Source organism: Hevea brasiliensis, chromosome 11, assembly GCF_030052815.1.
Source record: "Hevea brasiliensis isolate MT/VB/25A 57/8 chromosome 11, ASM3005281v1, whole genome shotgun sequence".
Lineage (NCBI taxonomy): Eukaryota > Viridiplantae > Streptophyta > Magnoliopsida > Malpighiales > Euphorbiaceae > Hevea > Hevea brasiliensis.
In genome coordinates this window covers 48,035,639-48,062,268 of record NC_079503.1, presented here as the reverse complement: position 1 = coordinate 48,062,268, position 26,630 = coordinate 48,035,639, and positions in this window count along the sequence as shown.

Sequence of the window (26,630 nt, the reverse complement as noted above, 5' to 3'; positions counted from 1 at the left end):
TGACCAAGATGCATATGTGTTGTTTGATCCTGACTCCACACATTCATATGTCAATGCTAGTGTGATGTGTTCTACTGCTGTCCAGTATGTACAAATGGACTATGATGTGCTAGTAACTAGTCTATTAGGTCAGGAGGTTAGAGTCAACAGAATCTATAGAGACTGTCCTTTGGTGATCCAAGGACATGTTTTTCTATCAGATTTGATTGAAATGCCCTTCAGAGATTATGATATTATCTTGGGCATGGATTGGTTAGCCAGGCATGAAGACAGTCACTTTTGGTCTCCCTCTATACGGTGATGTGGTAATACATGAGGAGAGGCAGTTACTGACATCAAACATCATTTCGGCTGCACTAGCCAGAAGGATGATCAGAAAGGGGTGTGAAGCATACTTGGCACATGTGATAGACACCCAAGTGGGGAGTCCAGCAATGAGGGACATCCCTACTGTATGTGATTTTTCGGATGCATTTCTTGATGAATTGCTAGGATTACCTCCAGAAAGAAAGGTACAGTTTGAAATTGATGTTATGCCTGGTGTGGACCCAATCTCAATAACACCATATAGAATGGCACCAGCAGAATTGAAAGAGTTGAAAGTGCAGTTGCAAGTGTTGCTGAACAAGGGCTTTATCTACCCAAGTGTGTCACCTTGAGAAGCGCCAGTGTTGTTTATCAAGAAGAAGGATGGCACTCTTCGCTTATGTATTGACTATCGGTAGTTGAATAGGGTGTCAATAAAGAATATATACCCATTGCCCCGCATTGATGACTTGTTCAATCAGTTGAGGGGTATAGCTGTGTTCTCCAAAATTGACCTGAGATCAGGTTATTATCAGCTGAAAATACAAGAGTAGAGTATTCCTAAAACTGCCTTTAGAAACTGTTATGGCCATTATGAGTTCTTGGTTATGTAACACCCTCACTATAGTAATTCCATACATTCTACTATTCCAGGGACCAGTGCCGGTCCGGACAGCTAGAACGTCCGAAAAAATATTAAACTAAAGTAAGAAACTATAATTAACTAAAAAATTAACAAAAAAAATTTCGGAAAAATTTTAGAAATAAAATACAACCAAGTTAAATGAGCCAGTGCCTTAGTGATGGGTAACCCAGTGGGAAGTTGCAGTTCTCGCAACTAAAAGGCCTAGACTAGGGAAAACATTTTATAAAATAATTTTTGGGACTCCAAAGAAGGGTCATTGAGGTTCCTATGGCATTAGAATGCTAAGAAAATGCTTAGAAAAATTTTTCAATCAGTACAGACAATTTTAGTCTGTTAAGCCAAATGGAGGGCATTTTGGTCATTTTGCCTTCAGAGGTGATTTTTGGCTGACTTGTCTAGTTAATTAAATAATTATTATGACACAAAATGTGAATAAATATTGCTAAAAATTAAATTGAAAATGAGTAGAGAAGAAAAGGACAGAAAATGAGATTAAAAGACAATTTTGACATCACATGATGTCATCAATCCTTCCCCCACCAATCACAATTAAGCTAACCTATTAAAAAGGGATAATTGAGACAAAAAATAAACAAAAGCAATCAGATTCTTCTCCTTCCCCATTTCCAGCCCTTTCCTCTCCTAGCCCAAAACCACCATTAAAGCTTATATAAGTTTTCTAACTCATCAAATCTCACTTGAAACCCTAAGTCCACTTCAATAAAATTTGACTATACAACTTGGAAGGTGATTGGCTGTCAAGAAAAGCCAAGAAATTGAAGTTTGTGAAGGGAGAAAATTCTGCTCCAAGTTGTAAGTGGCCAAACTCTTGCTATTTTTAGTTTAATTCATGTTTAATGGCATGATATGTGTAGGAAATGTAAGAAAATGAAACAAACAAGTTTGTGTGTGCACCCTACAGTTTAGGCAGCTAGGGTTAGTTAGGGTTGGTGATTTTGCTTGATAGCAAAGTGTTGATGAGCAGCCCTTAGTGCTAAATGCATGATTGAACTTAGTTGTGTAGGTGAAATGCAAAGATCAGGCATGTATGAACCTTGAAAATGTGGACACTTAATCAACATTAGGGTTATGTGATGGTTCATTAACCTTGTAATGGTCAATTAGTGACCAGTTGAATGTGTATGATGAGAAAATGAAGTGAGTTGAGGCTTGGCATTCGTGTATGGGTGAGCTGCCTTGGCTGACCTGTAGGACTGAGCATGAGTCCAGTAGGTTTGGGCAATTATAAATGGAGTTGTAGAGGTTCAATTTGTATAAGGCCAATTGGACATGAAACTAGACACATAATGGCACCACTTTGGTGAAGAAACCCTGCCCAGAAAACCAAACCAAGTTAGCCTAAAAATTGCCCTAATCCGGGTGACTTGCATTCTGCCTAGGCAAAATGACTAAATGAATAGTATTTATTCATTTGGTCATAACTCAGTGTAGAAAGGTCCAATTGACCTGAAATTTTTCCATCAGAAAGCTGAGACATATACCTACAACTTTCATGAAGAACACAAATCCAAATTCTGACCATAACCTAGTCAAATAGCCAACCAAACTTAGGTTACCAAATCTGGCAGAACCAGTTTTGCCCAGAATTTTGGATTTGTCCAATCCGGCCAGTTATGGTGTTTAGGCCATAATTTGAGCTACAAAACTCCAAATGGAGTGATTGAAAAAAAGGAAATGTAACTAGACAAAATAAGGAACAACTTTCATGTAGACAATTTTGCCAAATTCCTACTGTACAAATAACCAATGGAACAGAAAACATAAGGCTTGAAATCTGAAAATTGTGAATAATTAACACTAAACTTAGAAATGGTATTAGCCACCAATACCAACAACTTTAGAATGCAAAATGTGGTATGTTGAGAGTATTAGAACCAATGCACCTATTGTCTATGCAAAATTCAACATTTTAGTTGATTAACGAAATGAATAGTAACACCTAAACTTAAATTTCAAGAATTGTACAATTTAAAAATGTAACATTCCCTAGTACACCTATCAAGATTGATTTGGATAGGTTAGCATGCCAATAGGGTTCAGTTAGCAGTACTACACATGGCATTATGCCATTCTATGATTTTATGGCTTTTAGCCATTCTGACATTGTGATGATACTTGGCCTTGTGCCTAGTATTTATTACAGCTCATTAGCTGTTCTGTTACACACCAGGAGATACATATGTGACCGATGGTGTGACGGCCCGAGGTACTTGATACCCAATGCCAGTTTACCCGTTTATCCAGTCCAGTCATCCAGTATAGGTTACTTGGGCAACTAAAAATGGAAGTGGATAAATTTAATGAAATTATAAATATAACAGGTACAAAATAAATAAGATTACTAAGAATGATCGAAAAAATTGTCTGCATAAGACATCAGAACATGCACTGCATATTTTTTTATGTTATTTCATTTTATTTTATTATTGGCACCACTAAGCACTATTACTTAGCGCATTGCTTTTGCCACTCGTAGGTTCTGGAGAGATTGACCAAGAGCCCAGTAGACCACATATTGGGTGAGACCTTCTGCAGCTCTACATAGTGTCTGTGTCACCTCACCGACATCAGTGCATTGGTAGGACACTAGGTTTCATTGTGGGTATTTTGTAATTAACTTTTATTTTCTCATGTGTAATTGAGACTTATGTAATGTATTTTGGTATTAAGGCAAATAGTGGAAATTGTGTTTATGAATGGAAAATTGAGTATTTATTTTTTATTTGTATATGAATATCATGAGGAATGAATGAATGAGAAATGGAATTGTTGTTGAAGAATATTGAGACTTTGTTGATGAAATGAAGTTTGGGAATGATTGAAAATATATTGGAAGTGTTTTCCACAAGTTTCAAAGAACTGTTTCTCCATTTTTAGCCGATACTCTGCAGGATTTTCTACAAAACTTGCGGAACCTCAAATAAATTTATGATTTCAATAAATGACTGAAATGAATTACATTTTGCAAATTGTACTTCATAAATATGAAAAAAAATAAATTAGTCAGAATAAAAATGATTGAGTTAAAATAGGGTATTCCGGTACACTGTGTGGTATATCTTGCTCGGCTACACTATAGACGGGTAAGGGGTGTCACATTTAGTGGTATCAAAGCACGGTTTAGGCATTTTTGGGGTTAGATCAAGTCCATACCATGCATTGCATTTGTAAGAGTCGAGATGACACTAATGCAGATATTTTTGTCTTTGTTATTTTGAATAGGATATGGAACCCACATCACTGAGGGCAGTTAAGGAGGAAGTGGAGAGTCATGCTCCACCTACAGCAGTTGAGACTGGGGGTAGGGGAGAACCTGCTCCACCAGCTCCAACAGAGTCTGCTCAGCCTCCACAAGCCATGTTTTAACAAATGGCCGAGTTTTTTAGACAATTGGCTGGGGTAATGCCACCACCACCACCACCTCCCCAGCAGAAATCACATCTGGAAAGACTGAGAAAATTTGGAGCAGTGAATTTGTTTAGCAAGAGAGAAGATGATTCTGTTGCAGCTGAAAACTTGTTGAACAAAATAGGCAGAGTTTTAAAACAACTCCACTGCACGCCAGAGCAAAATCGAGAAGTTGTTGTATCTCTGTTGCAAGATGATGCCTGCTAATGGTGGGATATAGTGTCTAGTGAAGTGCAGCCAGAATTAATAACTTAGGACTTCTTCCTCTCAGAATTTAAGGAGAAATATGTGGGTAGTGTATACCTGGAAGAGAGGAGAAGAGAGTTCATTAACCTGAGGCAGAGACAGTTGACAGTGGTAGGGTATGAAAAGGAATTTGTCAGACTGAGCCGCTACGGAAGGGAGATAGTCCCTAATGAGACCAAAAGGTGTAAGAGATTTGAAGAGAGATTAAATAATAATATATAGATCATGATCACTGCCTTGGGAATCACAGACTTCACCAAGTTAGTAGAAGCTGCTATAAAAGTTGAAAAGGTTAGAATAAGTGAGCATACCAGAAGAGAGAGACAGCAGAAGAAGGGCCCGAGTCAGTCTAGTTCATCTCCTGCACCTGGGAAGAAGTTCAAAGGTCCACCTACATAGAGTTCTGGTCAACCTCAAGGTCAGGGTCAGTCCCAGGGGCCCAGGCCACAATTTACCCCTAGGAGAGGTTAGTCCACACCATCAGTGGGCAGCTCTCTAAGGACGGGGTTCAGGGGACCAGCCTTAGCATCTTCTGCATGTCTGCATTGCCTGAAATGGCATAAGGGGGAGTGTTAGAGAGTGACTGGTGCCTGCTTAAGGTGTGGGTCAACAAAGCATCAATTGAGGAACTATCCACGCAGAACTGCTACAGCTGCTCCAACACAAGCAGACAGACCTGCTCCTGCACCACAAAGGGGTAGGAAATCTAGAAAATCTGAGGCAGTGGGACCATCACAAAGACCTGCATCTGAGTCAGCAGAGAGGCCTGAGGTCAGAGCACCTACTAGAGCCTATGCCATAAGAGCTCAGGAGAAGCAAGATGCCCCGAATGTCATCAGGGGTACGTTTTGCCTTTACAATACATTTGTGCATGCATTGGTGGATCCAAGATCCACTCATTCATACATCTGCATCAACCTACCCGTAGAAAGGGGGATATTAGTAGGGGAGAGTGACCAAGACATCCTATTCACTAATCGTTTGGGCCAAAGTGTAGTGGTGAAAAAGGTGTACAAAGGTTGCCTGTTAAGGATTCAGGGGTATGAATTATTGGCAAACCTGATTGAATTGCCTTTCCATGAGTTTGATGTGATTTTGGGAATGGACTGGTTGTCACGTCATCAAGCAATGGTTGATTGTAAACTGAACAGGATTTCTTTGAAAACACCTGAGGGTAATGAGATCACAGTTGTGGGGGAAAGGACAGATTTCTTGTCCAATGTCATCTTAGTCACCATTGCAAGAAAACTGATGAGAAAAGGCTGTGAAGCCTACCTAGTACATGTGATGGATACTAGGCAGGCTAAGCCAAATCTGTGTGACATACCCACAGTAAGAGACTTCCCATTTGTGTTCCTTGAAGAATTGCCTGGCTTGCCACCAGAAAGGGAAGTTGAATTTGCTATTGAGATACTGCCGGATACAACACTAATCTCTATTGCTCCTTATAGGATGGCACCCACAGAATTGAAGGAACTGAAAATCCAATTACAGGAGTTGCTAGATGAGGGGTTCATACGCCCTAGTGTGTCACCATGGAGAGCTCCAGTGCTATTTGTGAAGAAGAAGGATGGGACATTGAGATTATGCATCAATTACCAGCAGTTGAATAAAGTGACTGTGAAGAACAAATATCCGTTGCCTAGAATTGACGATCTGTTTGATCAGTTGAAGGGAGCAGGAGTATTTTCTGAAATTGATCTCAGATCAGGGTATCATTAGTTGAGGGTGAAGGATGCAAATGTGCCAAAGACTGCATTCAGGACTCAGTATGGGCATTATGAGTTCCTAGTGATGCCCTTTGGCCTAACAAATGCACCAGTGGCATTCATGGACCTTATGAACCATATCTTCTATCCATACCTAGATCGGTTCATGGTGGTCTTTATTGATGATATTTTGGTCTATTCCAAGACTAGGGAAGAACATGATGAGCATTTAAGGATTGTTCTGCAAACTCTGAGAGAAAAGAAGCTTTATGCTAAGTTGTCCAAGTGTGACTTCTGGTTGAATTAGATTGCATTCCTTGGACACATAGTATCAGCTAATGGGATTAGGGTGGATCCCAAGAAAATAGAAGCAGTGATGGAATGGAAGCCTCCTAGAAATACAACTGAGTTCAGAAGTTTCTTAGGGCTAGCTGGGTATTACAGAAGATTTGTGAATGGATTTTCTTTAATAGCTGCTCCAATAACCAAGTTGTTACATAAGAATGTCAGATTTGACTGGAATGACAAGTGTCAGGCCAGTTTTGAGAAGTTAAAGACTATGTTGACAGAGGCACCAGTGTTAACACAGCCAGTGTCAGGAAAGGACTTTATGGTCTACAGTGATGCCTCTCATAATGGGTTAGGGTGTGTATTGATGCAAGAGGAGAAGGTGGTCACTTATGCTTCCAAGCAACTAAGGCCACATAAACAGAATTACCCTACCCATGATCTAGAACTTGCAGTAATTATCTTCGCACTGAAGATATGGAGGCATTACTTTTATAGTGAAAAGTGCTACATTTACACAGACCACAAAAGTCTGAAATACTTGCCAACCCAGAAGGAGCTCAACCTTAGACAGAGGCGATGGATTGAGTTCCTGAAGGACTATGATTGTGTGATTAACTACCATCCTGGGAAGGCCAATGTAGTTACTGATGCTTTGAGTAGAAAATCCATCACAGCTTTGAGATCATTTAATGCCCTTCTATCCTTGGCTCGAGATGGAGCTATTTTGGCTGAGTTGCAAGTGAGGCCAAACATGCTACAACAGATTTTAGATGGGCAGAAGGTAGATGAGAAGCTAAAGGCTATTATGAGCAAAATCCTAGAAGGGAAAGAAACTGACTATGAAGTGAAAACAGATGGGTGTCTGTACTACAAAGGAAGAGTATGTATACCAGTTGATGGGGAATTGAAGACCAGTATTCTAAAAGAGGCACACACCAGTGTTTATGCTATGCACCCAGAAAGTACAAAAATGTATCATGATCTGAAGCTTCAATATTGGTGGCCTGGTATGAAGTAGGACATAGCTGATTATGTGACTAAATGCTTGACATGCCAGTAAGTCAAGGCAGAACATCAAGTTCCATAGGATTTGCTACAACCTATACGCATACTTGAATGGAAATGGGATTAGGTTACCATGGATTTTGTAAGTGGTCTACCTCTCACCCAGAAGAAGCATGATGCAGTATGGGTGATAGTAGATAGATTGACGAAGTCAACACACTTTCTGCCAGTTAAAACTGACTACTCACTAGAGAAGTTAGTAGAATTGTATATCAGTGAGATAGTTAGACTGCATGGAATTCTACTTTCCATCATATCTAATCGAGACCCAAGGTTTACATTGAGATTTTCGAAAAAGTTGCATGAATCCTTGGGTACACAACTCCACCTCAACACAGCCTTCCATCCTCTGACGGATGGGCAATCAGAAAGAGTAATCCAAGTAAACAATTGAAACCAATTGAACTAATACAAATATTGAATTGAAATGATAATAATAACATGAAATATGTGTCAGGTCCTTGAGGATATGTTGAGGAGTTGTGTCATTGAGTTTGAGGGAAGTTGGGATAGATACCTCCCACTGGCAAAATTTGCATACAACAATAGCTACCAAGCTAGCATCCAAACGGCCCCGTATGAAGCACTGTATGGGAGGAAATGTAGAACTCTAGTGTGCTAGACTGAATTGGGTGAAGATAAACTGGTAGGGCCAGACCTGGTGAAACAGACTGAGGAGAAAGTAAAACTAATCAAAGCCAATCTGAAGGTTGCCTCAGATAGACAAAAATCCTATGCTGACCTGAAGAGAAAATAAATAGAATATGCGGTTGGTGACAAAGTGTTCCTCAAGGTGTCACCGTGGAAGAAGGTACTGAGGTTTGAAAGAAAAGGTAAGTTAAGCCCTAGGTTCATTGGCCTATATGAAGTCATTGAACGTGTGGGTCTAGTGGCCTATAGGCTAGCTTTACCACCAGAGCTGGACAAGATCCATAATGTGTTCCACGTATCTATACCAAGAAGATACAGCTCAGATCCTTCACATGTCATCTCCATGGAAGAAATTGAAGTACAACCGGATTTGACATATGAAGAAGGAACCATACGGATCCTAGCTCAAGAAGTGAAAGAGTTGAGGAATAAGCAGATTCCACTGGTGAAAGTGCTTTGGACGCACCACAACATCGAGGAGGCAACATGGGAAAGTGAAGAGACAATAAGGCAACAGTTCCCTCAACTTTTTGCATCAACTAAATTTCGAGGATGAAATTTAAATTAGAGGGGAAGTGTTGTAACACCCTCACTGTAGCAATTTCATACATTATACTGTTTCGGTAACTGGTGTCAGTCCGGACAGCTAGAACATCCGAAAAAATATTTACACTAAAGTGAGAAACTATAATTAACTCAAATATTAACAAGAAAAATTTAGAAAAAATTTTAGAAATAAAATGCAACCAAGTTAAATGAGCCAGTGCCCTAGCGATGGGTAACCCAGTGAGAAGTTGCGGTTCTCACAACTAGGAGCCCTAGACCAGGGGAAAAATTCATAAAATAATTTTGGGGACTCCAGAGAAGGGTCATTGAGGTTCCTATGGCATTAGAATGCCAAGAAAATGCTTAGAAAAACTTTTCAATCGATATAGACAATTTTAGTCTGTTAAGCCAAACGGAGGGCATTTTGGTCATTTCGCCTTCAGAGGTGATTTTTGGCCGACTTTTCCAGTTAATTAAATAATTATTATGACACTAAATGTGAATAAATATTGCTAAAAATTAAATTAAAAATGAGTAGAGAAGAAAAGGAAAGAAAATAAGATTAAATGACAATTTTGACATCACATGATGGCATTAACCCTTTTCCCACCAATCACAATTAAGCTAACCTATTAAAAAGGGATAATTGAGATAAAAATAAACAAAAGCAATCAGATTCTTCTCCTTCCCCATTTCCAGCCATTTCCTCTCCTAGCCCAAAACCACCATTAAAGCTTATATAAGCTTTCTAACTCACCAAATCTCACTTGAAACCCTAAGTCCACTTGAACAAAATTTGTCTATATAATTTGGCAAGGTGATTGACTGTCAAGAAAAGCCAAGAAATTGAAGTTTTTGAAGGGAGAAAATTCTACTCCAAGTTGTAAGTGACCAAACTCTTGCTATTTTTAGTTTAATTCATGTTTAATGGCATGATATGTGTAGGAAATGTAAGAAAATGAAACAAACAAGTGTGTGTGTGCACCCTACAAGTTTAGGCAGCTAGGGTTAGTTAGGGTTGGTGATTTTGCTTGATAGCAAAGTGTTGATGAGCAGCCCTTAGTGCTAAATGCATGATTGAACTTAGTTGTGTAGGTGAACTGCAAAGATTAGGCATGTATGAACCTTGAAAATGTGGACACTTGAACAACATTAGGGTTTGCTCATGTGATGGTTCATTAACCTTGTAATGGTCAATTAGTGACCATTTGAAAGTGTATGATGAGGCAATGAAGCGAGTTGAGGCATGGCATTTGTGTATGGGCGAGCTGCCTTGGCTAACCTGCAGGACTGAGCATGAATCCAACAGGTTTGGGTAGTTATAAATGGAGTTGTAGAGGTTCAATTGGTGCATTGCTAATTGGAAATGAAACTAGACACATAATGGCACCACTTTGGTGAAGAAACCTTGCCCATAAAACCAAACCAAGTTGGCCTAAAAATTGCCCTAATCCAGATGACTTGCATTCAGCCTGGGCAAAATGACTAAATGAACATAACTCAGTGTAGAAAGGTCTAATTGACCTGCAATTTTGCCAGCAGAAATATGAGACATAGACCTACAACTTTCATGAAGAACACAAATCCAAATTCTGACCATAACCTAGTCAAATTGCCAACCAAACTTAGGTTACCAAATCTGGCAAAACCAGTTTTGCCCAGAATTTTGCATTCTGTCCAATCCGGCCAGTTATGGTGTTTAGGCCATGATTTGAGCTACAAAACTCCAAATGGAGTGATTGAAAAAAAGGAAATGTAAATAGAAAAAATAACGAACAACTTTCATGAAGACAATTTTGCCAAATTCCTACTGTACAAATGACCAATGAAACAGTAAACATAAGGCTTGAAATCTGAAAATTGTGAATAATTAACACTAAGCTTAGAAATGGTCATTTGGTCATAACTCAGTGTAGAAAGGTCTAATTGACCTGAAATTTTACCAGCAGAAATATGAGACATAGAATTACAACTTTCATGAAGAACACAAATCCAAATTCTGACCATAACCTAGTCAAATTGCCAACCAAACTTAGGTTACCAAATCTGGCAAAACCAGTTTTGCCCAGAATTTTGCATTCTGTCCAATCCGGCCAGTTATGGTGTTTAGGCCATAATTTGAGCTACAAAACTCCAAATGGAGTAATTGAAAAAAAGGAAATGTAACTATACAAAATAACGAACAACTTTCATGAAGACAATTTTGCCAAATTCCTACTGTACAAATGACCAATGAAATAGTAAACATAAGGCTTGAAATCTGAAAATTGTGAATAATTAACACTAAGTTTAGAAATGGTATTAGCCACCAATACCAACAACTTTAGAATGCAAAATGTGGTATGTTGAGAGTATTAAAACCAATGTACTTATTGTCGATGCAAAAGTCAACATTTTAGTTGACTAATGAAATGAATAGTAATACCTAAACTTAAATTTCAAGAATTGTACAATTTAAAAATGTAACATGCCCTAGTACACCTAGCAAGATTGGTTTGGATAGGTTGGCATGCCAATAGGGTTCAGTTAGCAGTACTGCACATGGCATTATGCCATTCTACGATTTTATGGCTTTTAGCCATTCTGACATTGTGATGATACTTGGCCTTGTGCCTAATATTTATTACAGCTCATTAGCTATTATGTTGCACACCGGGAGATACATATGCGACCGATGCAGTGACGGCCTGAGGTACTTGATACCCAGTGCCAGTTTACCTGTTTATCCAGTCTAGTCATCCAGTATAGGTTACTTGGGCAACTAAAAATGGAAGAAGGTAAATTTAATGAAATTATGAATATAACAAGTACAAAATAAATAAGATTACCAATAATGATCGAAAAAATTACCTGCATAAGACATTAGAACATGCACTGCATATTTATTTTCTGTTATTTCTTTTTATTTTATTATTGGCACTACTGAGCACTATTGCTTAGCGTGTTGCTTTTGCCACGTGTAGGTTCTGGAGAGACCGACCGAGAACCTAGTAGACCACAGACTGGGTGAGACCTTCTGCAGCTCTGTATAGTGTCCGTGTCACCTCACCGACATCAGTGCATTGTTAGGACACTAGGTTTCATTTTGGGTATTTTGTAATTAACTTTTATTTTCTCATGTGTAATTGAGACTTATATAATGTATTTTGGTATTAAGGTAAATAGTGAAAATTGTATTTATGAATGGAAAATTGAGTATTTATTTATGATTTGTATATGAATATAATGAGGAATGAATGAATGAGAAATGAAATTTTTGTTGAAAAATATTGAGACTTTGTTGATGAAATGAAGTTTGGGAATGATTGAAAATATATTGGAAGTATTTTTCACATGTTTCGAAGAACTGTTTTCTCTGTTTTTAGTCGGTACTCTGTCAGATTTTCTATAAAACTTGCGGAACCTCACATAAATTCATGATTTCAATAAATGATTGAAATGAATTATATTTCACAAATTGTACTTCATAACTATGAAAAAATAAATTAGGAAGAATAAAAAAGATTGAATTAAAATAGGGTATTCCGGTACACTGTGTGGCATATCTTACTCGGCTACACTATAGACGGGTAAGGGGTGTCACAGGTTATGCCATTTGGGTTAACTAATGCTCCAGCTACTTTTATGGATCTGATGAACGCAATCTTTAGACCATACCTCGACTAGTTTGTAGTGGTTTTCATAGATGATATATTGGTTTATTTAAGGAGTGCAAGGGAGCATGATAGACACCTATGCATTATACTGCAAACTTTGAGAGAGAAATAGCTATATGCAAAGCTATCAAAATGTGAATTTTGGCTAAAGGATATATCCTTTTTGGGGCATATAGTATCAGCAGAAGGTATTAAGGTAGATCCCAACAAGATAGAAGTTGTCCTTAAATTGGAAGCCACCTAGAAATATCACAGAGATTCGCAATTTCCTGGGGTTAGCTGGATACTATCGCCATTTTATGAAAGGGTTCTCCATGTTGGCATCACCACTGACGAAGCTGCTTAGGAAAGATGTGAAATTTCAGTGGACAGGTAAAATGCCAGCAGAGTTTTAATGAATTGAAGAGGTGTTTAACTGAGGCTCTAGTCCTGAATTTACCAACCCTGGGTAAAGAATACACAGTATATAGTGATGCTTCTCATAATGGGTTAGGTTGTGACCTGATGTAAGATTGAAATTTTATTGCATATGCATCACGCCAGCTGAAACCTCATGAGAGAAATTACCCGACACATGACTTGAAGCTAGCCGCTATTGTATTCGCTCTTAAGATTTGGAAACACTATTTGTATGGGGAGAAATGCTACATTTACACAGATCATAAGAGTTTGAAGTATCTGGGTACTCAGAAGCACTTGAATTTGAGATAGAGGAGATGGTTAGAGTTGATAAAAGACTATGATTGTCTGATAGACTATCAGCCAGGGAAAGCTAATGAGGTGGCTGACGCCTTAAGTCATAAGACTTTGGCAAGTCTCAGAGTTTCTCCTTTGTCTATGGTACATGAGTTGAGATAATTGCATGCCAGCTTAGAGATTAATGATGAGGGTCAGACAGCAGTTGCATGGCATGTACAGCCAGTGTTGATTGACTAGATCAGATTGGCTGCTCAGAATGATCAAAAGTATTAGAAGCTGTTAAAAGAAGTTAGAAAGTTGAAGAAACCTGAGTTCTCAATTACAGATGATAGTTTACTGCTACACCAGGGTAGAATGCGTGTTCCTAATGACTTTGACTTGAGACAGATCATTATGATGAAAGCACATGAATCTCCTTTTGCTATGCATCCTGGTGGTACCAAAATGTATAGAGGGCTGAAAGAGCATTATTGGTGGATGGGTATGAAAAGAAATGTGGCAAAATTTGTTTTTAAATGACTAACTTGTCAGCAAGTAAAGGCAGAGTATCAAGTACCAACTAGTTTATTACATCCATTACCAGTATCGGAATGGAAATGGGAGAGAATAACGATGGATTTTGTGATGGGAATTCCGAGGAGACAGAAGAGCCATGATGTAGTATGGGTCATTATTAACAGACTGACCAAGTCTACTTATTTTCTGCCTGTCTGAATGGACTACAGTTTGGAAAGAATGGCCAAGATATACATTGTTGAGATAGTAAGACTGCATGGAGTGCCAGTATCCATCGTATCAAATAGAGATCCTAGGTTCATATCTAGATTCTGGGGTAGTCTTCAGAGAGCCCTAGGAACTAGATTAAACTTCAGCATGGCATTCCACCCATAGACAGATGGCCAGTCTGACAGGGTAATTCAGATCTTGGAGGACATGCTACGGGCTTATGTGATTGAGTTTGAGGCTAGTTGGGACACACACTTGCCTTTGATAGAGTTTGCTTACAACAGCAGTTACTAATCAAGCATTGGGATGCCTCCATATGAAGCTTTGTATGGTAGGAAATGTAAAATCCCATTATGTTTGGATGAGGTAGGCGAAAGAAAGATGATTGGTCCAGAAATTATTTCGCAAACTGAAGAGAAAATCAGATTGATCAGAGATCGACTTAAGACTGCATCAGACCATCAGAAGTCCTATATTGATTTGAAGAGAAGGGATATTGAGTAGGCTGCTGGTGACAAAGTATTCCTTAAGGTTTCTCCTTGGAAGAAGATTATGAGATTCGACAGAAAGGGGAAACTGAGTCCTCGTTTCATCGGGCCATATGAAGTTCTGGAGAGAGTAGGTCCTTTGGCATATCACTTAGCTCTACCTCCAGAGTTGGAGAAGATACATAACTTCTTTCATGTATCTATGTTGAGGAGGTATCGATCAGATCCATCTCACATACTACTAATGGAAGAAATTGAAGTGAATCCAAACCTCACTAACATCTTCCATTTGTGGTGTGTATGAATTGTTGGAAACAGGTTTAAATTCGGATTGGTGAGGGTCATTTTGCAGGCAGCTTGACTTAGTCCCTTTCAGGGAATAAAACTAAAAATTTACTAGCCTAATTGGTGTGAAGCCAATTGGGAATGAAACTAGACACAAAATGGCACATTTTTCACTCAGGAATTATGCTCAGAAAGTGACCATAACTTAGTGAACATTTAGGCCAAATCCGTAATTGGCAAACTGACCTGTACAAAAATGACCAAATGAACAGTAGTTACGTAAATGATCATAACTTGGTCTAGGAAGGTCCAAATGACCTGAAATTATACTAGTAGAAATCCAAAACATAGCCCTACAACTTTCATGAAGAAAGCAAACCCAAATTTTGACCATAACCTATTTGAAAAGCCACCTACATTCAACCTACAAAAACTGCCTTTATCCAGTGAATGCCCAGAATTTTGGGTAAAACCAAATCCGGCCAGCCATATTCAAATGGCTCTAACATAGGCTACAAAACTCCAAATAGAGTGATTGAAAAAAGGAAATAAAGTTAAGACAATAAGGAACAACTTCTATGATAAAAACTTAGCCCAATTTCCACAGCAATATGACCAATGGAATAGTACAATACAGGACATCAAATCTGGAAATTTGAAATTTGTACTTAGGAGACCTAAAATTTGAAGGAACAATTAAAACCAACAAAATTGGTAACCAAAATATGGTATGTGGGTATAATTGAATTTCCCATACCTTTTAAGCATAAGAAAGTCAATATTTTGACTTGAATAGTATCGTGAATAGTAACCCGACATGAAAATTTTCAAGAACGTAAGTTTAAGCATATTAGGGCTAGAGTTGAGCATATATGAGTTTAATTATTGGATTTATTGTGAGATAAGGTATTGAAACACTGTCAATTGTGTGTTTTAGCTGAAAAAGACTCAAAATATCTAAGGGACTGAGTTAAGGCCTAGAAGCGACTCATGTCAGGTTTGTGCATAATAAAATTATGTAATTATTTTTTAAGTGAAAAGCTGAATTGTTATGCTTTATGAAATCACTGTGTTGTTTATAAATTGTGTTACCATTTTGTGACTGCAAAAAATGACTTTTGAAATTGTTTGGGATCTTTCCCAAATTATTTGAGTACATTGTTTTGAATTGATTTTGAATTCACACTTAGCATGACAGTATCACATTATTCCTTCGCCATTTATGGGGCTGAGATCGTTTATTTTCCTCCCTCTCTAGCTTACCAGTTGAGGTTGTAGATTGGATGAGTACTCATTAGCTAGCTAGCCACCTCCCTCATTGATTTTTATTAGTGGGGTTATAGATTGCTTTGTCGTGGTGTACAACGCGGCATTGATAAGAAATTTTGTGTTATGGCTTAAGTTGTGTATGAATTGACAACACTGTGTCTATTAAATTATTTGACCAAAATTGTGCTATAATGAGTTTTGATAATTTGTGAAATACTTATATTGTGATTTATCAATGAATGTCTTATGCACTGCATTTCAAATTTTTATTATGCATTACTGAGTATTATTATACTCAGCGATAGCTCATTTTGCTATCACAGATAAGGGCAAGGAGAAAGCAGCAGAGTGAGCTGCTATTAAGATAGAGGACTACTTTGACCTTTTTGGTACGAGTATTTATTTATACCCTTGTAGTTATTTTGATGTAAATATTGTAATGTCATATGTATTAATGTAAAGTTGAGTAGTTGTACTGTAAATTGTAATAATATTATTTTGGATTTTCTTTTTATAAATTAAGACCTGTATATGTAAATTAAATTTTAAATGCGTTGTGAATGAAATTATGAAATGTTATGAGATGACAAACTTTGATTGAATTGTGGAATTGATTTGAATTATGTTGAACAGAGTCATTTTGGCGGTTGGGAGTTGTGGAAACAATTATTGAAAGTGTTTTTACAGGTTTTTGAAGAACTATTTTCTTAAAATACAGACGGCACTCTGTCGAAATTTTTTCAAAATTTGCAAACAAGTAAAACTGGACAAAAATTTTTACTATTTTTGAAACTTTAATTAAATGTTTTTAATTCCTACTAAAATGCTCACCACTTCCAAAATGTAAGAAAATGGTTTTAAAGTCTCTTAAAGTGTACTTAATGAGTTATCGGTAGGAGAAGTTCAGTAGTTCATTAGGTATTCTACGGGATCATGTTATGCCTTACAGAGGGGTAAGGTGTGATATCTTTTAGTAGTATCAGAGCATGGTTTTGCAATGAATTTTGACTATGTAGGTGAATATTTCTTTGATAAGTACAACTGCTCAAGTGTCTTTAATTGATACATATCACATATTTACATCATGAATATGCTCTAACGGAGGTCAACCTCCTTGTGTTTGATCTCAGGAAGTAGGAAATTTCTGAAAACGGAATAGAAGAGGGAGATCGTTTCGTGGAGCAATCTATCAAGGCTGAGGTCCAAGGAGAAGCCCCAGCACTTCAGAATATGAGTGGGTCAGCCACTCCAGTTCCTACTCAAGCACCATAGTTTCCTGCTCAGTTTGCATAGCAGATGGCTTCATTTTTTCAACAAATGACGGGAAATGTACCACCCCAAGTTCAGATATAAGCACCTGCAGCACAACCACAGCCCCCAGCTCGACAATATGAAAAACTAATGAAATTTGGGGCTACTGAGTTTAAGGGCACTATGGTTCCACTGGAGGCAGGATAGTGGCGAGAACGAATGGAAAGGGTATTCAGAAAACTGTAGTGTGCCGAAGAATTAAAATTTGAATATTCAGTATCTTTTCTACGAGGGGATGCATATGAATGGTGGAAAACCATCCCCCACAGCCTGGTTGAGCCACCTGTACTAACATGGACAGACTTCCTAAGGGAATTCAAGCAGAAATGGGTTCCCGATGCTTATGTAGATATGAAATTGCAAGAATTCTTAAGCCTAAAGCAAGGGGACAGAATAATAGCAGAGTATGAGTGGGACTTTTCAAGGCTAAGTCACTATGCTGGAAGCTTAGTCTCTACCCCCAGAGACAGATGTAAGAGGTTTGAGGCTAGGTTGAGGCCTAACTTAAGAATGCAAGTTATGGGTTTCAGACACCAGAATTTTTCTGAGCTAATTTCACAAGCCCTGGAACCGGAAAGGATAGAATCAGAAGGGGTGTTGAAGAAGGGTACTCAAGAGAAAAAAAAAGACTGAAAAGGCTACAGGCCAGGCTACTGAGAGTGGTTTTGGGAAGAGGAAATAGCTTGGGGGATCCAGCTCTCAAAGATCTGGCAGAGACAGATTCTCTGGCCAAAGACCACCCCGGTCTGGCCAGTAGACCCAGCAGGCATCTTGAGGAGCTCTATCAGTCTGGTAGTGTGAGACTTATGGTAAAACACACAGTGAGGTATGTTTTAAGGCCACCGATGCATGTTTCAACTGTGGTGGGAGTGGACATTTTGCTAAGGATTGTATTAGTCCACGCTGATCTGGACCTCCTGCAACATCTGAGGGATCAGCCCAAGTCTCTACACCTAGAGGGTCATAGCCAACTGGTCGAGGTAGAGGCAGAGGTAGGGATAGCACTCCTGGAAGTCAGAGTACTGTTAACCAGCCTGAACCAAGTGGTGCACCAGCTAGAGTCTATATCATGAGACAGAGAGAGGAGGCTGAAACATCAGATGTAGTAGCTGGTATTTTCTCTATCCTTGACCAAGATGCATATGTGTTGTTTGATCCTGGCTCTACACATTCATATGTCAGTGCTAGTGTGATGTGTTCTACTGCTATTCAATGTATACAAATGGACTATGATGTGCTAGTAACTAGTCCATTAGGTTAGGAGGTTAGGGTCAACAAAATCTATAGACACTGTCCTTTGGTGATCCAAGGACATGTTTTTCTGTCAGATTTGATTGAAATGCCCTTCAGAGATTATGATATTATCTTGGGCATGGATTGGTTAGCTAGGCGTGAAGCTAGTCACTTTTGGTGTCCCTCTATATGGTGATGTGGTAATACATATGGAGAGGCAGTTACTTCCATCAAACATCATTTTGGTTACACTAGCCAAAAGGATGATCAGAAATAGGTGTGAAGCATACTTAGCACATGTGATAGACACCCAAGTGGGGAGTCTAGCTCTGAGGGACATCTCTACTATATGTGACTTTCTGGATGTGTTTCCTGATGAATTGCCAGGATTACCTCCAGAAAGAGAGGTGCAGCTTAAAATTTATGTTATGCCTGGTGTAGACCCAATCTCAGTAACACCATATAGAATGGCACCAGCAGAATTAAAAGAGTTGAAAGTGCAGTTGCAAGAGCTGCTGGACAAGGGCTTTATCTGCCTTAGTGTGACACCTTGGTAAGCGCCAGAGTTATTTGTCAAGAAGAAGGAAGGCACTCTCCGCTTGTGTATCGACTATCGATAGTTGAATAAGGTGTCAATAAAGAACAGATACCCATTACCCGCATTGATGACTTGTTTGATCAGTTGAGGGGTGCAGCTGTATTCTCTAAAATTGACCTAAGATCAGGTTATTATTAGTAGAAAGTACAAGAGCAGAGTATTCCTAAAATTGCCTTTAGAACCTGCTATGGCCATTATGAGTTCTTGGTTATACCATTCGGGTTAACTAATGCTCTGGCTACTTTTATGGATTTGATGAACAGTATCTTCATACCATACTTCGACCAGTTTGTAGTGGTGTTCATAGATGATAAATTGGTTTATTTGAGGAGTGCAAGGGAGCATGATAGACACCTGCATTGTACTGCAGACTTTGAGAGAGAAACATCTATATGCAAAGCTATCAAAATGTGAATTTTGGCTGAAGGAGATATCATTTTTTGGGCATATAGTATCAGCAAAAGGTATTAAGGTAGATCCCAGTAAGACAAAAGCTGTCCTTAATTCGAAGCCACCTAGAAATATCACAGAGATTCGCAGTTTCCTGGGGTTAGCTGGGTACTACCGCCGTTTTGTGAAAGGGTTCTCCATGTTGGCATCTCCACTGACCAAGCTCCATAGGAAAGATGTGAAATTTCAGTGGACAGATAAATTCCAGCAGAGTTTTGATGAATTGAAGAGGTGTTTGACTGAGGCTTCAGTCCTGACTTTACCTACTCCAAGTAAAGAATACACAGTATAGAGTGATGCTTCTCATAATGGGTTAGGTTGTGTACTAATGCAAGATCGGAATGTTATTGCATATGCATCACGCCAGCTGAAACCTCATGAGAGAAATTATCTGTCATATGACTTGGAGCTAGCAGCTATTGTATTCGCTCCTAAGATCTGGAGACACTATTTGTATGGGGAGAAATGCTACATTTACACATATCATAAGAGTTTGAAGTATCTGGGTACTCAGAAGGAGTTTAATTTGGGACAGAGGAGATGGTTAAAGATGATAAAAGACTATGATTGTCTGATAGACTATCAGCCAGGGAAAGCTAATGTGGTGGCTGACACCTTAAGTCGCAAAACTATTGCAAGTCTCAGAGTTTCTCCTTTGTCTATGGTACATGAGTTGAGATAATTATATGCCAGCTTGGAGATTAATGATGAGGGGCAGACAGCAGTTGCATGGCATGTACAACCAATGTTGATTGACTAGATCAGAATATCTGCTTAGAATGATCAGAAGTATTAGAAGTTGTTAGAAGAAGTTAGAAAGGGGAAGAAACCTGAGATCTCAATTAGAGATGATGGTCTACTGCTACACTAACGCAAAATGTGTGTTCCTAATGACATTGACTTAAGATAGATTATTGTGAAGGAAGCACATGAATCTCCTTTTGCTATACATCCTGGTGGTACCAAAATGTATAGAGGGCTGAAAGAGCATTACTGGTGGATGGGTATGAAAAGAAATGTGGTAGAATTTGTTTCCAAATAACTAACTTGTCAGCAAGTAAAGGCAAAGCATTAAGTATCAGCTGGTTTATTACATCCATTACCAGTACCGAAATGGAAATGGGAGGGAATAACGATGGATTTTGTGATGGGAATTCCAAGGACACAGAAGAGCCATGATACAGTATGGGTCATTATTGACAGATTGACCAAGTCTGCTTATTTTCTGCTTGTCCGAATGGACTACAGTTTAGAAAGATTAGCCAAGTTACACATTGACGAGATAGTAAGACTGCATGGAGTGCCAATATCCATCGTATCTAACAGAGATCCTAGGTTCACTTCTAGATTCTGGGGTAGTCTTCAGAGAGTCCTAGGAATTAGATTGAACTTCAGCACAGCATTCCACCCACAGACAGATGGCCAGTCTGAGAGGATAATTTAGATCTTGGAGGACATGCTACAGGCTTGTGTGATTGAGTTTAAGGCCAATTGGGACACACACTTACCTTTGATTGAGTTTGCTTACAACAACAGCTACCAATCAAGCATTGGGATGCCTCCATATGAAGCTTTGTATGGCAAGAAATGTAGAACCCCATTGTGTTGGGCTGAGGTAGGCAAAAGAAAGATGATTGGGCCAGAAATTATTCATCAAACTGAAGAGAAAATCAAATTGATCAGAGATCGACTTAAGACTGCATCATACCATCAAAAGTCCTATATTGATTTAAAGAGAAGGGATACTGAGTATGCAGTGGGTGACAAAGTATTCCTCAAGGTTTCTCCTTGGAAGAAGATTATGAGATTAAGCAAAAAGGGAAAACTGAATCCTCGTTTCATAGGGCCATATGAGGTTCTGGAGAGAGTGGGCCTTTGGCATATCGCTTGGCACTACCTCCAGAGTTGGAGAAGATACATAACATCTTCCATGTATCTATGTTGAGGAGGTATCAATCAGATCCATCCCACGTATTACCAATGGAAGAAATTGAAGTGAATCCAGACCTCATATATAAAGAAGAACCCATAGAGATTCTGGCTTGTGAGGTGAAGCAGCTAAGGAACAAGCAGATACCGTTAGTGAAAGTGCTGTGGAACCATCATTCGGGCCAGGAGGCTACTTGGGAATGAGAGGAGGAAATGAGGAGACGGCACCCGCAGGTGTTCAGAGATTGATACCAGGTAAAATTTCGGGACGAAATTTATTTTAAGGGGGAGAGAATTGTAACAGCCCTATTTGCATAGCCTGGTATATTTCACTGTTCCGGTGACCGGTGTTAATCCGGACAATTAAGAGAAGTAGAACCACGTCTAAGACACCTAGTTAAACCCTGAACACAAATAATTAGTAATTGCCAAATAGTTAAATATAAAGAAAAAAAAAATAGAACACAAGATGTTAAATGAGCTGGGAGTCACAGCGATTGGTGACCTTCTCGGGAATGACTGTGAGGTCAGTCTAAACTCAAATTTCGAACCATAAAATGTGATGCTGTGGTCCTTAGGACTATTGCAAACGTAGTGGAAATCATGAAAAAGAATTGTTAAGTAGGTCAAATAATTAGGTCAGTGATTCGGAAGAAATATCGAATAACTTGCAAATCGGATTGAACCAGCGAGGGATAATTTGGTCAATTCACCCCTAAAGCTGACACCTGACCTAACTGTCCAATAAAATCTAGGAAATGAAAATTTCAGAATATAGAATTAAATTAAAAAAGTGAGGAAAAAGAAAGGAAAAAGAAAAGAAAAAAAAAAAGAATAATGACATCATCATGGATGACATCATGTATGACTCAATAAATAATTATCAATTATTTACTTAATTTGACTAAGTCAATTTGGGATAAATACACATAAAATAACAAAATAAAGAAATTTATTTTTTCGTCTTCTTTCTCATGGATTTCCGCCACTCTTTCTTTCTCTCTAATTCTCTCACAATTCCACCATTTTTAACCCTTAAAAGCTTGATTTCTCCTCCCTTCCTCACTATAAAAACCCTAACCACCAACATTAAAGTTTGATTTTAAACCTTGGTTGAGTGATTAGTAACAAAAAGAAGAAGAAAAGAAGGAGACTTGGAGAATTAGAGAATCCATAAATCAAGGTATGTATAAATTAGTTTTAAATCTTTAAATACTACTTGAAATTTAGTTGAGATGCATGGAAATTGTGAAGAAAATGAAAATAATCTTGCATGCATGATGAGTAGAAAATTTGGCAGCCATGATGTTAGGAGAGGTTGAAGTGTTTTAGTTCAATGAATTATGTATATAAGCCTAATTAAGTGTGTAGAGAATGTTTAGATACCTTAATTGCATAAATTGAAACACTTGGAAAAGTTAGGGTTCTTGACCTTAGGGTTTTGGAAAACAAAATTGGAGAATTGGTAAATTGATGTAAAAAACCTTATTTGAGTTGAGAAATGGTCAATTGTGACCATTTGTGGTGTGTATGAATTGTTAGAAATAAGTTTAAATTCAAATTGGTGAGGGTCAACCTGCAAGCAGCTTAACCTAGGTCCCTTTTAGGGATCAAAACAGAAATTTTACTAACCCAATTAGTGTGAAGCCAATTGGGAATAAAACTAGATACAAAATGGCACATTTTTCATTTTGGAATCATGCCCAGAAAGTGACCATAACTTAGTGAACAATTAGGCCAAATCCGGAATTGGCAAACTGACCTGTATAAAAATGACCAAATGAATAGTAGTTATGTAAATGACCGTAACTTGATTTAGGGAGTCCAAATGACCTGAAATTTTACTGGTAGAAAGCCGAGACATAGCCCTACAACTTTCATGAAGAAAACAAACCCAAATTTTGACCATAACCTATTTGAAAAGTAACCTATATTCAACCTATAAAAACTGCCTTTATCCAGTGAATGCCCATAATTCTGGGTAAAACCAAATCCGGCCAGCCATGTTCAAATGGTTATAACTTAGGCTAAAAAACTCCAAATGGAGTGATTAAAAAAGGGAAATAAATTTAAGACAATAGGGAACAACTTCTATGAAGAAAACTTAGCTAAATTTCCATAGCAACATGACCAATGGAACAGTACAAAATAGGACATCAAATCTGGAAAATTGAAATTTGTACTTAGGAGACCTAAAATTTGAAGGAATAACTAAAACCAACAAAATTGCTAACCAAAATGTGTATGTGGGTATAATTGGATTTCCTATACCTTTTAAGCATAAGAAAGTCAATATTTTGACTTGAATAGTATCGTTAATAGTAACCCCTGCATAAAAATTTTCAAGAATGCAAGTTTAAGCATATTGGGGCTAGAGTTGAGCATATATGAGTTTAATTATTGGATTTATTGTAAGATAAGATACCAAAACACTGTCAATTGTGTGTTTCAGTTGAAAAAGACCCAAAAAATCTAAGGGACTGAGTCCAGGCCTAGAGGCAACTCACGTCAGGTTTGTGCATAATAAATTTATGTAATTATTTTCTAAGTGAAAAGTTGAATTATTATGCTTTATGAAATCGTTGTGTTGTTCATAAATTGTGTTGTCATTTTGTGACTGCAAAAAATGACTTTCGAAATTGTTTGTGATCTTTCCTAAATTATTTGAGTACATTGTTTTGAATTGATTTTGGATTCACACTTAGCATGACAGTATCACATTATTCCTCCTCCATTTATGGGGTTGAGATCGTTTATTTTCCTCTCTCCCCGGCTTACCAGTTGAGGTTGTAGATCAGATGGGTACTTATTAGCTAGCTAACCACCTCCCTCATTGATTTCGATTAGTGGGGTTGTAGATTACTTTGTCATGGTGTACAACACGGCATTGATTGGAAATTTTGTGTCATGGCTTAAGTTGTGTATGAATTGGCAACACTGTGTCTATTAAATTATTTGATCAAAATTGTGCTATAATGAGTTTTGATAATTTGTGAAATATTTAAATTGTGATTTATCAATGAATGTCTTATGCACTACATTTTGAATTTTTATCATCCACCACTGAGTATTTTTATACTCAATGAAAGCTCATTTTGCTGTCGTAGATAAGGGCAAGGAGAAAGCAGCAGAGTGAGCTGCTATTGAGATAGAGGACTACTTTGACATTTTTAGTATAGGTATTTATTTATACCCTTATAGTTATTTTGATGTAAATATTGTAATGTCATATGTATTAATGTAAAGTTGAGCAGTTGTATAGTAAATTGTAATAATATTATTTTGGATTTTCTTTTTGTAAATTAAGACTTGTATATGTAAATTAAATTTTAAATGCAATGTGAATGAAATTATAAAATATTATGAGATGACACACTTTGATTGAATTGTGGAATTGATTTGAATTATGTTGAACTGAGTCATTTTGGTGTTGGGAGTTATGGAAACAATTATTGGTAGTGTTTTTACAGGTTTTTGAAGAACAGTTTTCTCAAAATACAGACGGTACTCTGCCAAAATTTTTTCAAAATTTGCAGACGAATAAAAATGTACAAAAATGTTTACTAGTTTTGAAACTTCAATTAAATGTTTTTAATTCCTACTAAAATGCTCACCACTTCCAAAATGTAAGAAAATAGTTTTAAAATCCTTGTAGTGTACTTAATGAGTTATTGGTAGGTGAAGTTCGGTACTTCATTAAGTATTCTACGGGATCATGTTATGCCTTATAGAGGGGTAAGGTGTGACACAAGTAGTGGGATTCAGACACAGTAACTTCTCTGAGCTCATCTCTCAGGCACTTGAGTTAGAAAGAATTGAACTAGAAGTAACACCAGTGAAAGAGAAATCAGAGAAGACTGAGAAATCAGAGAAAGAAAAAGGTAAAAAATCAGTTGAGCAAAGTCCCAGTGGTACATCTGGAAAGAAGAAGAAATTTGGGGGACCAAGCTGAGGTAGAGGTGGAAGGTTTGGAAGGGGCAGATTCTCTAGACAAAGACCCCCTAGATCTGGTCAGTAGTCGACGAGTGGCTCATATCCTCCTTGCCCCTATGAGACCTGTGGCAAGATTTATGGGGGAGAATGCTATTGGGCAATAGGAGCTTGCTTTAATTATGGAAGCAAGGGCCATCTTGCTAAGGACTGCACTAGTGCCCCTAGATTTGGTCCAGCTCCTACTACTGTAGAAGGATCCATTCAGAGTCCTGCTACTAGAGGTTCACAAGCCGTTAGCAGAGGAAGAGACAGAGGTAGAGGCAATGCTTCTTGCAGTCAGGGTACTGTTAGCCAGTCAGCACAAAGGAGTACTCCAGCTAGGGTTTACACGATGAGATAACAGGAAAAGGCTGAGACTTTCAATGTGGTAACCGGTACATTCTCTATCTCTGATCAAGATGTATTTGTACTGTTTTATCCGGGTTCTACCCACTCATATGTTAGTGCTAGAATAGTTAGTTCCCTTGCGGTTCTATGTGCCAAAATGGATTTTGAAGTACTAGTAACTAGTTCGTTAGGACAAGAGGTTCGGGTCAATAGAATCTATAGAGATTGTTCTGTCAAATTTGATTGAAATGCCCTTCAGAGATTATGATATCATCTTGGGCATGGATTGGTTAGCCAGGCATCATACCATGGTTGACTGTAGATTGAAGATAGTCACTTTTGGTCTCCCTCTGTATGGTGATGTGGTAATACATGGGGAGAGCCAGTTACTGCCATTAAACATCATTTCAACTGCACTAGCCAAAAGGATGATAAGAACGGGGTGTGAAGCATATTTGGCACATGTGATAGACACCTAAGTGGGGAGTCCAGCACTAAAGGACATCCCTACAGTATGTGACTTTCCGGATGTGTTTCCTGATGAATTGCCAGGATTACCTCTAGAAAGAGAAGTTTAGTTTGAAATTGATGTTATGGCTAGTGTGGATCCAATCTCCATAAAACCATACAGAGTGGCACCAGCAGAATTGAAAGAGTTAAAAGTGCAGTTGCAAGAGCTACTTGATAAGGGCTTTATCCGCCCTAGTGTGTCACCTTGGGAAGTGCCAATGTTGTTTATAAAGAAGAAAGATGGCACTCTCCAGTTATGCATTGACT